At 48.7% G+C, this 13,134-nt stretch overlaps 1 protein-coding gene across 1 annotated transcript in view; it reads right to left on the bottom strand.

Moving 5' to 3' along the window:
* The window catches only part of CERS3 (ceramide synthase 3), a 95,917-nt gene extending 83,048 nt beyond the window's left edge, over window positions 1-12,869 (bottom strand). The window contains exon 1 of the mRNA XM_090028675.1: window positions 12,465-12,869. The gene's annotated coding sequence lies outside the window, so the exon portion shown is untranslated. The remainder of the gene's footprint in view (window positions 1-12,464) is intronic.
* Between the last annotated feature and the right edge of the window lie 265 nt (window positions 12,870-13,134).

Below are 13,134 nucleotides of genomic sequence, written 5' to 3'. Positions count from 1 at the left end.
AGAGACAGCTTTAAATGTTTTTTCTCTAGGTAGCAGGTGGCTCATGAGTGCTGTGATGCTGGGGTACATGTACTGTCCCACAGAATCGCAGGGGGGCCCCCAGCAGACCCAGAAGTGGACCAGAAGTACTTCCAGTCCACTTCTGGGTGTGCCGCTGAGCATGTGGAGGGCCCCACACACTCCTGTGGGACACTCCATGCGCCCCAGAATTGCAGTCATCACAAGCTGTGCTGGTACCTCAAGGTATGTAGAAAAAACTTTTAAAGCTGTGTCTATGTCCTTATCACTGATTCTCCGAATCAGTATTGAATCTTCAGATTCTGATTCAGCCAGATCGAATCAGGGATAGTGATCCAAATCAACAAATCAAATCACTGTCCCCGATTCAGGCCGAATCTGAATTAAAGAGCATCTTTAGTAGGGGGATCTCAATCCTCAATACCCAAGAAAAATAAAACAACCATCTTGTTTTATGCACTAAACATAGCCTAGTCATCTGTGACTGACCACAGCAACACATCCAGGGTCACTACATCAAGGCAATTTTTAACTGATAATCTACAAACTTTTTACTGACAAACAAACCTTTTTTTATGTGCAACCCTTTTATATGTGTTTTATAAGTGTAACCCTTCTGCCAGACCCTGGACAAAGGCTGGGTTCAAACCACACTAAAAAATTTTGGGAAATTATCATAAAAAAGTCTTAGGTTGACAATCCTAATTGACTGCGGCAGTACATCATACTGCCTCCACATCCTGCACATGCTGCCCTCCCCAGCCCACCACCAGCCCCAGTGCCCCTGGCATCCCAGCATGGACCCTCAAAGAAAGCCCACTGTCTGCCTATGTGCCACCCAGCAGTACTGCAGGCAGATGGGGCAGCACCAGCACATGGCTGGGGTCGTGGAAGCTGCCATAGCACCCTGAGGAAGCTCTCAAAATGTAACTGGTTTGAAAATTAACATTCTTCAGTAGAGAACAAATATACCCAACTTTTCCCATTGAAATGTCAATGGAAGACACAAGACAAACAAACAAGCAAAAAATCAGCAATTTCTTTTCATTTTCCAACTAGGTGTATTTACCCGATTCAGTGAACCAATTCCTGATTATGAAGTTTTTACCTCATAGTTCCTATGTGGTTACAGAGCCTCACAGAGAAGTATTCCTGGAAGGGACCTCCAGAGGTCATCTGCTCCAACCCCCTTGCTGAGCACAGGACCACTGCTATCCAAACCACCTTATACGATCCATAATCTAAAAATTCTACATATGGCTACTGTCGACCCTCACACAACACAGACCAAACACCCTAACCTTCCACAAGTAAAGTAGGAGAACTATGACAGCCAATGTCCTGCTTCTATGAAAAGTTATCAATTTATGTTCAAGAGATCCTGGGTAGAGGGCCACAGCCCATGCTACAAAGGAAAGCAACCCCATTCCCCAAACACACACACACACAGTCCATACCAATCTGACCATGGGGTAAAATTCCTTCCGGACCCCAAGCTCAGGCTCATCTGCTGTCTTCTACCACTTCTTCCATAACAGCATCAGGAACAAAACTAAGTCTCCTGTACACCTGTGTCCATACCCCAAACAGTGGATGGGCAAGATCCTCTAGCCAGCAACCTCCAGCTTTGGTCCCAGCAAGAGGATTGGCACATCCCAGTCAAAGTCCCCAGCCTTGGCTGTAGTCAACACCTGATGCCTCTGAGGGAGGCTTAAAAACACCTTGACACATGTAGCAGAAAGGTGGGGTGGGAGCAACCGGCAAAGTCCAGAAGCCTGGGAAATGCCTATAGTAGAATAGAGGCATAGGTACACCTACATCATCCCCAACCAGTGTGTCCAACTTCTTCAATGCTTCCAGTGATGGAGAGTCTACAACTTCCTTAGGCAGTGGAATAGACTGCCTGTTATCACAGTGAAGTTTTCCAGATTACACTCACTTTGCTGCAACTTCGAGTCATTGGTCCACAAGGCCATCCCTAGGTGGGGAGCAAATCAGGGCAACTGCCCCGGGCCCCACGCTTTGAAGGGCCCCGTGGAGCTGGGCAGAGTGGCTGCAGCCCCTCCTGCAGGGCCTGCCTAGTGCTGGTGACTCTGTGCTGCTGCTGCTGGCTTTGCGTCCAGCACCTTTTCCCTTCCTTCCCACTGCTACTAGCTTCTTTGCACCTGGGCCCCACACAGGCCAATTTGTCCCAGGTCCTGCACCCTGCTAAGGTCATCTCTGTTGCTCCACATCCTCTCTACAGCAAGAAAGAAAAGGTGCTTTCCCTCTTCATGGCAGCAATTCAAGTATCTGAAGACTGCTATCATGTACCCTCTCTTAAGCATCTTTTCTGTAAGCTGAACATGCCTAGATCTTTCTGCCTCTCCCTACATGACTTGCTTTCCAAGTCCTTTGTTGCCCACCTCTGGATCCTCTCCGGATAACTCACAAACACCCATCTCCCATTCGGAATGGTTCCCATTCTGGTCTGCCATCTCTTACCTGCTGAGCTGGGGTAGACTAAGGTAACCGTATTTCCAGTTTCAAAAAAGAAGACACCTATTGGGATGGAGGGCCTCCTCCCCCACCCCAAAAGGTGTCCTCTTTTTTGGAAACTGGAAAAATGGTAACCCTAGCTTACCCCAAATCAGGAGGTAAGAGATGGCAGGGAACAATCCCGAATGGGAGATAGGTGTTTCTGAGTTCTCTCCCCTAGTAAGTGAACTGGTGGACTATTAAAGACCAACTGAGAAAAGAAACTGACAGCATGACATTCATAGTTTCATAGTTGGTCGGGTCGGAAGGGACCTGAGCAGATCATCAAGTCCAACCCCCTGCCATGGCAGGAAAGAGTACTGGGGTTAAACAACCCTGGCGAAGTCTTCATCCAGCCTCCTTTTAAAGACCCCCAGGGTAGGAGCCTGCACCACTTCTCTTGGAAGTTGGTTCCAGATCCTAGCCGCCCTGACCGTGAAGTCATGCCTCCTGACGTCTAGCCAAATCTCCCCTCTGCCAGCTTGTGACCATTATTTCTTGTCACTCCTGGTAGTGCTCGGTGGAACAGGGACTCCCCTAATGCCTGCTGGTCCCCCCGACCAGTTTGTAAACGGCCACTAGATCCCCCCTCAGCCTTCTCTTGTGGAGGCTGAACAGGTTCAGGTCCCGTCACCTCTCCTCGTAGGGCCTGCCCTGCTGCCTCCTGACCATGCGAGTGGCCTCCTCTGGACCCTCTCCATGTTGTCCACGTCCCTCCTGAAGTGCGGCGCCCAGAACTGGACGCAGTACTCCAGCTGTGACCTGACCAGTGCCGCATAGAGGGGGAGGATCACCTCCCTGGACCTGCTCGAGATGCATCTGTGGATGCACGACAAGGTATGGTTGGCCTTCCTGACCGCGTCCCCACACTGCCGGCCCATGTCCATCTTGGAGTCAATGATGACTCCAAGATCCTTTTCTGCCTCTGCACTGCCGAGAAGGGAGTTCCCCAGCCTGTAGGTATGGTGCTGATTCCTGCTGCCCAAGGGCATCACCTTGCACTTGTCAGTGTTGAAACCCATCCTGTTCTCATCCACCCACCCCTGTAACCTGTCTAGGTCGGATTGCAGGCTATTCCTCCCTTCTGGCATGCCCACTTCTGCTCACATTTTAGTGTCATCTGTGAATTTGAACAGGGGGCTTTTTATACCCTCATCCAAGTCACTGATGGAGATGTTGAACAGCGGAGGTCTGTGGACTGAGCCCTGGGGGACCCCACTGCCCACATCCCTCCAGGTCGAAAATGACCCGTCCATCACCACTCTCTGGATGCAGCCCTCCAGCCAATTAGTGACTCATTTGACTGTGTAGGTGTCAATGCCACAGTCCCCTAGTTTTTTAATGAGAATGGGGTGACAGTGTAGAAGGTCCAGAAAAACTATGTCCACTGATACCCCTGTGTCTAAGGATTTTGTGACCTGGTTCTAGAAAGCCACCAGGTTGGTCTGACAGGACCTTCCCCAAAAGAACCCATGTTGGTTGCCCCTAAGCATAATCTCCCCTGCTGGCCTGTCGTGAACATGCGCCAGGATAGCTCTCTCAAAAAGCTTACCCAGGATCGAGGTAAGACTAAATGGCCTATAGGTTTCCTGGGTCCTCCTTCCTCCCTTTTTTGAAAATGGCAACCACATTGGCTCTTTTCCAGTCCTCTGGCACCACACCAGAGTACCATGATTGCTCGTAAAGCTGTGCTAGGGGTCCCGCTATGACCTCTGTCAATTCCCTCAGCACTCAGCGGTGGAGATCGTCAGGACCTGCTGATTTAAATATGTCCAGTCCCTCCAGGAATTCCCTGACTAGGTTCTCACTGACCCTAGGCCTAGGTGTGCCTCCCTGGGGGAGGGGAAAGGGTGGGGAGGACAGGGACCCGATCCCTGCTCAGAAGAATGGAGGGAAAGAAATCGTTAAATAGGTTAGCTTTGTGATGACCAGATTTCCTAGTATGTCCTGCAGAGGCCCCACGTTATGCAGTACCTTCTTTTTGCCCCCTATGTATTTAAAAAAGGACTTCTTCTTGTCCTTGATCCAGGTAGCTAGTCCCAGTTCCATCTCCACCTTGGCGTTCCTGACTGCCCCCCTGCAACCCCAAGCAACAGAGGTATAGTCCTCCCTGGGGATGGCCCTTCCCTTCCATTGGGTGTATGCCTCCCTTTTAGCTAGGAGACATTCCCGGATAATTTTGATAAGCCATGGGGGCTTTTGCGCCCTCTTGCCCCCTTTCATCCACATTGGGATTACATCCTTTTGGGCTTGGAGGATCGTCTCCTTAAGGAATGACCACTCTTCCTGGACACCCAATTCCCTCACCCAACACCCAACCACTCTTCCTGGATACTCGACTCCCTGGACACCTGATTTGTAGGACTATATAAAAGATTCTGGTGGGAGACCCAGTGGCAGAGATGTGGACAAGTGTATAAGTGAAGAGACAGCCAGAAAATAGTAGAGCTTATAAACTATCTGCACCTTGGAGGGAGGGCTTTGAACTAAGGGAGAAATCAGGATGATTGAGAAGCTCCCAGGGGTAGTAGGAATAAGAACTGGAGGATCCTGAATCCTTAACATTACCAGAACGCACCAGGAATGGCAAGACAGGTTGCTTGGGGACCAACATTAACAGCCTCCAGATAAGAGATATGGGAATTTGTGCCTGTTATGTTGGGATAAAGATTAAGGGGGATCCCAAAAAAGACTGAGCACCCCACCCCCTCCCTTGCCTGTTTAGCTGTGAGAAAAAAAGTGGGGGACATGTGCTGTACTAGCAGGTAGGAGTGCTAGAGAGGGTTCAGACAGAGCTGGCTGTAGCTGTACAAAAACTGGATCTGGCACAAGATGCGGGTGGAACGAATGGAACAGAAATGGTGGGGACAGAGGTCAGAGACCTGCAAAAGCACAGGGCAGATGTGGCTCCCTGAACCTGCACCTATGGGGGAAGGCCACAGAAAGCTCACAAAGCCAGGATAAAACTTGCACATACAGGGGAACTCGCTTCAGGGATGGCACCCCTGAAAGCAAGGGACAGAGACAGGAAGGATGCAGAAGCCCAACCTCAGGTACAGTCTCAACCCAACAGACAGCCAAAAGAAGAAGGGGTAGTGGCAATCTCCGATATGATGGTGGTTAGGGAAGAGGCCAATCCATCCCAGAGGGGAGTTGTGGGATCAGGAAGAAGCTTGAGAAGAAAAACCTTCCACCACCTTGGGGTAGGCAAACAAACCCTTGGGGCAACCCTCACTAGGTATTAACCTAACCCCCCCCAGCCCTGGGTTATATCCCTGTAAGCTCCCCGAGTCTCACTGGTAATCCCCAAGGCAGCTCAGCAGTCCATCTGGCACCCCCTTGCAGCTTCCCTAGCCAGGAGCTCTTTCCCTTGCAGCTGGTAGGACCAGACTGCCTTGCTTTGGCTTGGTCAGGGCTCATATGCCCAGAACCCTGCCCCTCTCTGGTCAGGTGACTCTATGGGGTTGTCACAGGTACCCCTTGATTTGATTCCCTGCCTGGGCTCCATGGTAGCCCACCTGTGGCACTGCCTACTCTCCCCTACAGGGCTCCAGCTTGCAGTCCTACTGTGGAGCAACTAGCCCTGCAATAGGCTTCCTACTACTCATGCAGGCATGGTCCTGGTGTATAGTCACAGGTCCAGTTTACTCAGGCCAGCTCTCCCTGGGCCGTTTCTCCCTTAAAGTAGCAGAGAATCTGCAGCTCTGTTACAGTACCAAACTAAATTTTCAGATTCTAGGACTGCCAGCTGATGCACACAATGAAGTCTGTAGCAAAAGGAAAAATTATCCTAATTTTGAAAAACTTCTTTCTATTCAATGGCCAAACCAGGGTGGAGCAAACAGGGCAACCATTATGAGCACTGACTTGGAGAGTTTGGGAAGAGGGAGATGTGAAAAAAAGAGGCTTCTGCCTGCAGCTGCATGATCATGATCACATGACAGCTGGAAGTCACTGCTGCCCATGTGCCCGAGGCACCTAGCTGTGCCTATATGCTCCTGGTTCTAATAAACTGAGTCAGATGCTATTTACCTACTGACTGAAAAAACTGCATAGTGCCATAAAAGTTGGGACCAGAAGACTAACAATGGCCTAACTCATCTGGCATTTGATATAAATAGTAATTTACCATATGTCGCCCCTGAACCACATACCATTATTTCAAGTTAATTTCTAACTTGATTATGAGGGTCCTTTCTGGCTGTAGAACAATGGGTATAATAAAATTGAGCTGAACATAAAGAAATATTAGAGTAAAAGGATATAGTGGTACCAAAGGTCCTGGAGCTGGAGTGACTGGAGCTGAAAACCAAATCTCTTCTTGCCTTACCTTATGGACGTGACTCTACAAGTTTCCATGGAAGAGATGGGTAATTCTTAAAGCCAGCTGTATTCCCCCAGGATCATGTTTGCATGCTCTGACTCAGTCCCTTGTGGTTTGCAAGTTATGTGGCCCATCTCTTAGAAGTGATATTTAATACACTATTCTACTGCCACTCACTTAGAAATAATTATACTTTCATCCATGTATTCCTTCTTTTGAGATTTGCCAATGATAAAGAAACACGTATAACATCTGGTCTGAATGTTAAGAAACAAAATTACCCAAAGGAGTGAACAACAAGGTACTGCAAACCTAAATCAGAATCAGAATCAGAATCCTCTATATTATGGCACACAACACGCACTGATTTCAGCAGGTACCAAGCACCAAAATACTTTGAAAACTTTAGAACTTGTTCCCAAAAGAACAAGTATGCCAGTATTCATTTAAGGGACCAGTAATAGTAATGCTAAAATGAAAAATCCCATGCCACTAGAGGGGAAAGAAGTGAACTCTCTAGTGGCATGGGATGCCTTAACTCTTGCTTCTGATGAGTAAGTGCCTTTATGATGCAGAAATGTCATTGTGGCAGGAGTGCTACTATTGGAGCCTCTCCTGGTATGGCTCTGCCCTCCTGTAATGGGCCAACCACCTGCTTACTCTCCTGCCACGCCTTGATTTTATTTCATTAATAGATTGTTGTAATTAGCGGGAGGCTGCCCATTTCTATGTGCCCCGATGATGGCGCGCTATCTGCGGCTCCTTTACCTCCCCTACACCGCAGCCCAAGCCTCGCAGATGGTGCTGGTGTGATCTGACTTTGGCCCTGTTATGTCTCGGCCCTCCTTTTGCCCTCGGGGCTCCTCGCTGCCCCCCCCTTGAGTCTCCTCACCGCCTCTCTGCACTCTCGGGGCTCCTCTGCACTCTCGGGGCTCCTGGCCGCCCCTCTGCACTCTCGGGGCTAGGCCAATGCACCCCGCAACATACTGCGCTTTCTCCGGTGCCAGGAACCCCCACCCCGCTACTGGGGAGTCCCTATGAGGCCTCCTCCACCCCTAATAGCCTCACCCGGTCCTCCGGTTAAACAGTAAACACAAAACACAAAGCCCCCAGGCTATAACATAAAGCTAAACTGTCTGGTCAGACAACAGTTAATCCCTACCAGGCAAAAAATACTCCAGCTCATGGCAGTAACCCGCAGATACCCATGCAGCCAAACCTTGGCCTTCTCTCCGCACTGGCTGAGCTCCTCACTCCTTGGCTGTTAGCGGAGGAACTGCCACCCTAGCATCCTGCCTGGGTTTAAGAAGGGCTAAGCCCTGCCCCTTCCTGTCAGGGGGTTTCGCCAGTTGCCCCGGCAACCAGCACCTGTGTTGCCCTGGTGACTGGTGGCTGCGCCTGCCCCATCTCACCACTAGGGGGCTCTCTGGAGCCATCCCTGTTCTCAGGTGCAGGGCACTTAAGTGCTCTGCGACAGTCATTAAATGGTTTCAAGACTCAAGGATCTGATCCTGACTGACCTGGAAGCTACCCCAAATGGAGAAAAAGTCTGCTGCAAGGATCTCAGTACTCTGAAACCTTACAATGACAACAGGAGTTGGAAAAAAAAGAGCGGCAGAAACAGCATGTCACAGACCAAGCCAACAACCAGAGCTACCCAAACCACACAGAAACATGTACTCAAACTGCAACAGAGCCTGCCAATCCCAGATTGTCTTATCTGTGGGTCCGAGGATAGCTGATGAAGCCTATCATGGAAGACGATGATCTTCAATTATAAGCAAGTCTGATGATGATGGTATGCTATTTACAGCTTCCAACCCAGCTTTGATAATATAGCCTGCTGTTAAGGTTATTTGGTAGAGGAAGAGGCAAATGCTTACATAACCACCAGTGAGACAGAATCATAGATTTCATAGACATTAGGGCTGGAAGGGACCTCGGAAGATCATCGAGTCCAGCCCCCCGCCCAAAGGGCAGGAAGTCAGCTGGGGTCATAGGAAGATAAGCATCCAGTTTGCTCTCGAAGGTGTTCAATGTAGGTGCTTGAACCACCTCCGATGGCAGGCTGTTCCAGACCTTGGGGGCTCGGACAGTAAAGAATTTCTTCCTTATGTCCAGCCTGAAACGGTCTTGCAGGAGTTTGTGACCGTTCGACCTTGTCATCCCTTGGGGCGCTCTGGTGAACAAACATTCCCCCAGATCCTGGTGGTCACCCCTGAAGAACTTATAGGTGGCCACCAGATCACCACGAGCCTGCGCTTTTCCAGGCTAAACACCCCATGGCTCACAGCCTGTTGTCACAAGGTCTGTTTTCTGACCTCTGATCATGCTCGTGGCTCTTCCCTGGACTCTCTCAAGCTTCTCCACGTCCTTTTTGAATTGTGGAGCCCAAAACTGGACGCAGGACTCCAGCTGCGGCCTCACCAAGGCTGAGTACAAGGGGAGAATCACGTCCCGGGATTTGCTTGAGAAGCATCGATGGATGCAAGCCAGTGCTTTGGTTGCTTTACTAGCCGCAGCATCGCATTGCAGGCTCATGTTCATCTTGTGGTCAATGATGACCCCCAAGTCTCTTTCTTCTCTAGTGCTAGCCAGCGTAGCACTGCCGAGCCTAATAGGATGCTGCAGGTTTTTCCTCCCAAGGTGGAGAACCTTGCATTTTTTGGTGTTGAACACCATCAGGTTCTCATCTGCCCATTTGTTGAGCCTGTCCAGGTCAGCCTGGATCGCCCGCCTGTCTTCTGGCATGGATGCTTTTCCCCAAAGTTTGGTGTCATCGGCGAACTTGGCCAGTCCGCTCCTGACTCCAATGTCCACATCATTAATGAAGATGTTGAACAATATGGGTCAAAGACAGAGCCTTGGGGACCCCACTGGTCACAGGGCACCATGATGAGTGACTACCATCAATTACTACCCTCTGGGTCCAACCACAGAGCCAATTTCCCAGCCAGTGGATCATGGTGGACCCAAGGCCACAATTGGCCAGTTTTCCCAAGAAGTGATCATGGGATACCAGATAAAAGGCTTTTTTGATGTCAAGATATATGACATCGATCTCTTCTCCCTTGTCCAGGTGATAAGACACATGGTCGTAGAAGGAAATGAGATTTGGTCAAGCAAGACCTACCCGCAACAAACCCGTGCTGGCTATCCCTTAGGATGCTGGTGTCGGCCAGTCCATTAAGGATGGCCTCTTTAATAAGCTTTTCTAAGATCTTCCCTGGGAACCAAAATCAAAATCCTTTGGGGCAGAAAGAAACCATCCTTACCACATGCCCTTTGTGTTGTAGTTTTTTCTGCAGTCTTGAAACCACTCATTGCTTGGAATCCATCAGTTGTCAAATAATGAAGTAAACAGAGAGAGGGATTATAAACTAAAACATATCACTGGCATCATCTCCAGTCCAATCACCAGTTTCCATAAACTGTAACAATATTAATAATTGCAGGTATTTATTCAAACACAAGTTAAAACATTTTGTCATAGTTTCTCCTAAACAAAAAGGATACTTAAAAATTATCTGCAAACTCTCTTGCAGAGAAATAGGACAAGTATGAATGATTGTTATAAGTCAATATGCGTGCAATTGTCTTCAACTTGACACTAATGAATATTACAACAGTTGGAGTCGTGTAGGTAAAAGTAGTTACACGTTGATTAATTTCACAATCGTGTGATTTTTATCTGGGATCATTAATACTAAAAGTGCATATCTACTATGTAAGATAATAAGACACATTATTGGGATGTTGCAATAATTCCCTAATTAAATGTAAACCAAGGAAATTCAGACTACAGTTTAACCTTAAATGCACACATTAAGGTATGGAAATGCACAATACAAAGACCCAAACAACATCAAATCCAACCTGTAGCAAATCCTTAAAAAAACCCAAACTACTGTTACGATTAGTGCATAACAGAGTTTGTGATCTCAGACTAGATTAAACTGATATCCACATATTCATTCAATATTTTCATTCCTTTATGATGTCAGAAGAACAGCTAGAATTATTTGTTTGCTCTGTTTCCTACTTTACTATCTTCGGACATTTTTTAAGGTTAACATAAAACAGTATTGTGCTGGCATTGATTGGGACATCTATCACACATTTTACCCCAAATCAGAGATGTACCTACTCTCAGACTGAGAGCAACTGTTACTCTCAAATTACAGAAGGATTCTAATTTAACACTTGGAAATAGGCTCCAAGGTCGGACCCAGAGGAGTAGTTGATGGAAGCAAATCATGGCACTCTGTGACCAGTGGTGTCCCCCAAGGCTCTGTCCTTGGACCAGTCCTCTTTAACATCTTCATCAACGATGTGGACATTGGTGTCAGAAGCGCACTGGCTAAGCTCACCAATGACACTAAACTAGTGATCCAGACCCACTTGGATAAGCTTAGCAAGTGGGCAGATATAAACCTGAGGATGTTCAATCAGAAAAATGCATGATACTCCACCCGGGGGGGGGGGGGGCGTGCGTGTGACCGGCAGCACGCTTATAGGCTCGGCAGTGCTACTCTCGCTAGCACCACAGCTGAAAGAGACTTGGGGATCATGACTGACCACAAGATGAACATGAGCCACCAATGTGATGTCGCAGCTGGTAAAGCAAACAAAACTTTGGCTTGCATCCATAGATGCTTCTCAAGTAAACCTCAGGATGTCATCCTCCCGCTGTACTTGGCCTTGGTGAGGCCTTAGCTGGTGTACTGCATCAAGTTCTGGGATCCACAATTCAAGAGGGATGTGGAGAAGCTTGAGAGAGTCCAGAGGAGAGCCACGCGCGTGATCAGAGGGCAGGAGAACAGGCCTTATGATGAGAAGCTGAGAGCCATGGGGCTCTTTAGCCTGGAAAAGCGCAGGCTCAGGGGTGACCTGGTGGCTGCCTACATTAGGGGTGTGCATCAGGATCTTGGGGAACACCTGTTCACCAGAGCGCCCCAAGGGATAACAAGGACTAACGGTTATAAACTCCTCCATGACCGTTTCAGGCTGGACATAAAGAAAAACTTCTTTACTGTCCGAGCCCCCAAGGCCTGGAATAGACTCCCTCCAGAAGTGGTGCAGGCACCTACTCTAGACTCATTTAAGAAACGTTTGGACGTTTATCTTGCTGGGATCCTTTGACTCTAGCTGACTTCCTGCACCTGGGGCAGGGGGCTGGACCTGATGATCTTCAAGGTCCTTTCCAGCCCTTATGTTTCACAGATTCATAGACACTGTTGTTAATCTGAGATTGTCCAAGCATGTTTACATAATTATTAAAAACAACATGCAGAGAATGCTACAAATAAACACTAACAAGGCTATTACCCAGGATCAAGGGCAGATTCAGAAGGGCCCTAGTTGCGCGACCACAACCCCCCTCTCTAACTCTGGGGCAGGAGCAGCAGTTGGGGACATTTTTAAGTCCTCAAATAAAGTAAGAGTTCCGCGATCTGCCCCTTCCCCTTGGTGCTTAGGGCACATCCCCGCCTCCCTCACTCTTGGGAGGGTGGGGACACAGCAGCAGATGGGATCTCCTGTCCCCATCCCTGTCTACTCCCTCCAGGTGCAAGCCTGGGAGCAGGCACTGGGAGGGGGAACCCACCTGTTCACTACGGCTGTCCCAGGCTCAGCCAGCTCCCACACAGCCTTGCTGGAGCAGCTCTGGAGCTCCCCTTGCCCTCAGGACAGCAGGGACACAGTGGCAGGTTGCTGGAGGGAAGGAAAGTGCCTCTGAACAGGAGGGGAAGAGAGGTAATTCTTAAGTCTCTAAAGCAGATAAGAAAAAAGTTCCTGACTGCTGACCCCATTGGGTGGAGCACCACCCCATGTAGTGCTGGTCACTGCTCCCGCACCCCTCTTTGTAAAACGCTAGATTCACTTCTGCCCAGGTCCTATTTGCTCCCCCCTCCCCTATTTTTTTTTTTTTTAAATACAGTCAAGAGCATCACAAGGCAGTCAGAGCACAGTTATCAGTTTTCCCATGTTCTTACCTGGCCCATTCCTCTGCACACACCTTTCCCAGCTTCCCTGCCTTCCACATCCTGCTTGTGTGGATACAAGCAGACCCATGAATACACAAGAACACAGACATTTCCTATTCTTTGTTTCCCAAATTCCCCTGAACAGCGATTAGAAGTCTTTGCCCTTCTACACTCAATATATAGTAGATCTGGTGCAAACAATCATTTTTGAAAATGAACTGAGTATCAATGGACATTTTATTGTTCATACCTGAACATATGTTCCCCAAGAATGTCCCTTTTCATAAGCAA

This window comes from Crocodylus siamensis, chromosome 15, assembly GCF_052110815.1.
Source record: "Crocodylus siamensis isolate JL-2025a chromosome 15, ASM5211081v1, whole genome shotgun sequence".
Classification (NCBI taxonomy): domain Eukaryota; kingdom Metazoa; phylum Chordata; order Crocodylia; family Crocodylidae; genus Crocodylus; species Crocodylus siamensis.
This window is presented reverse-complemented; position numbering and strand designations above follow the sequence as displayed.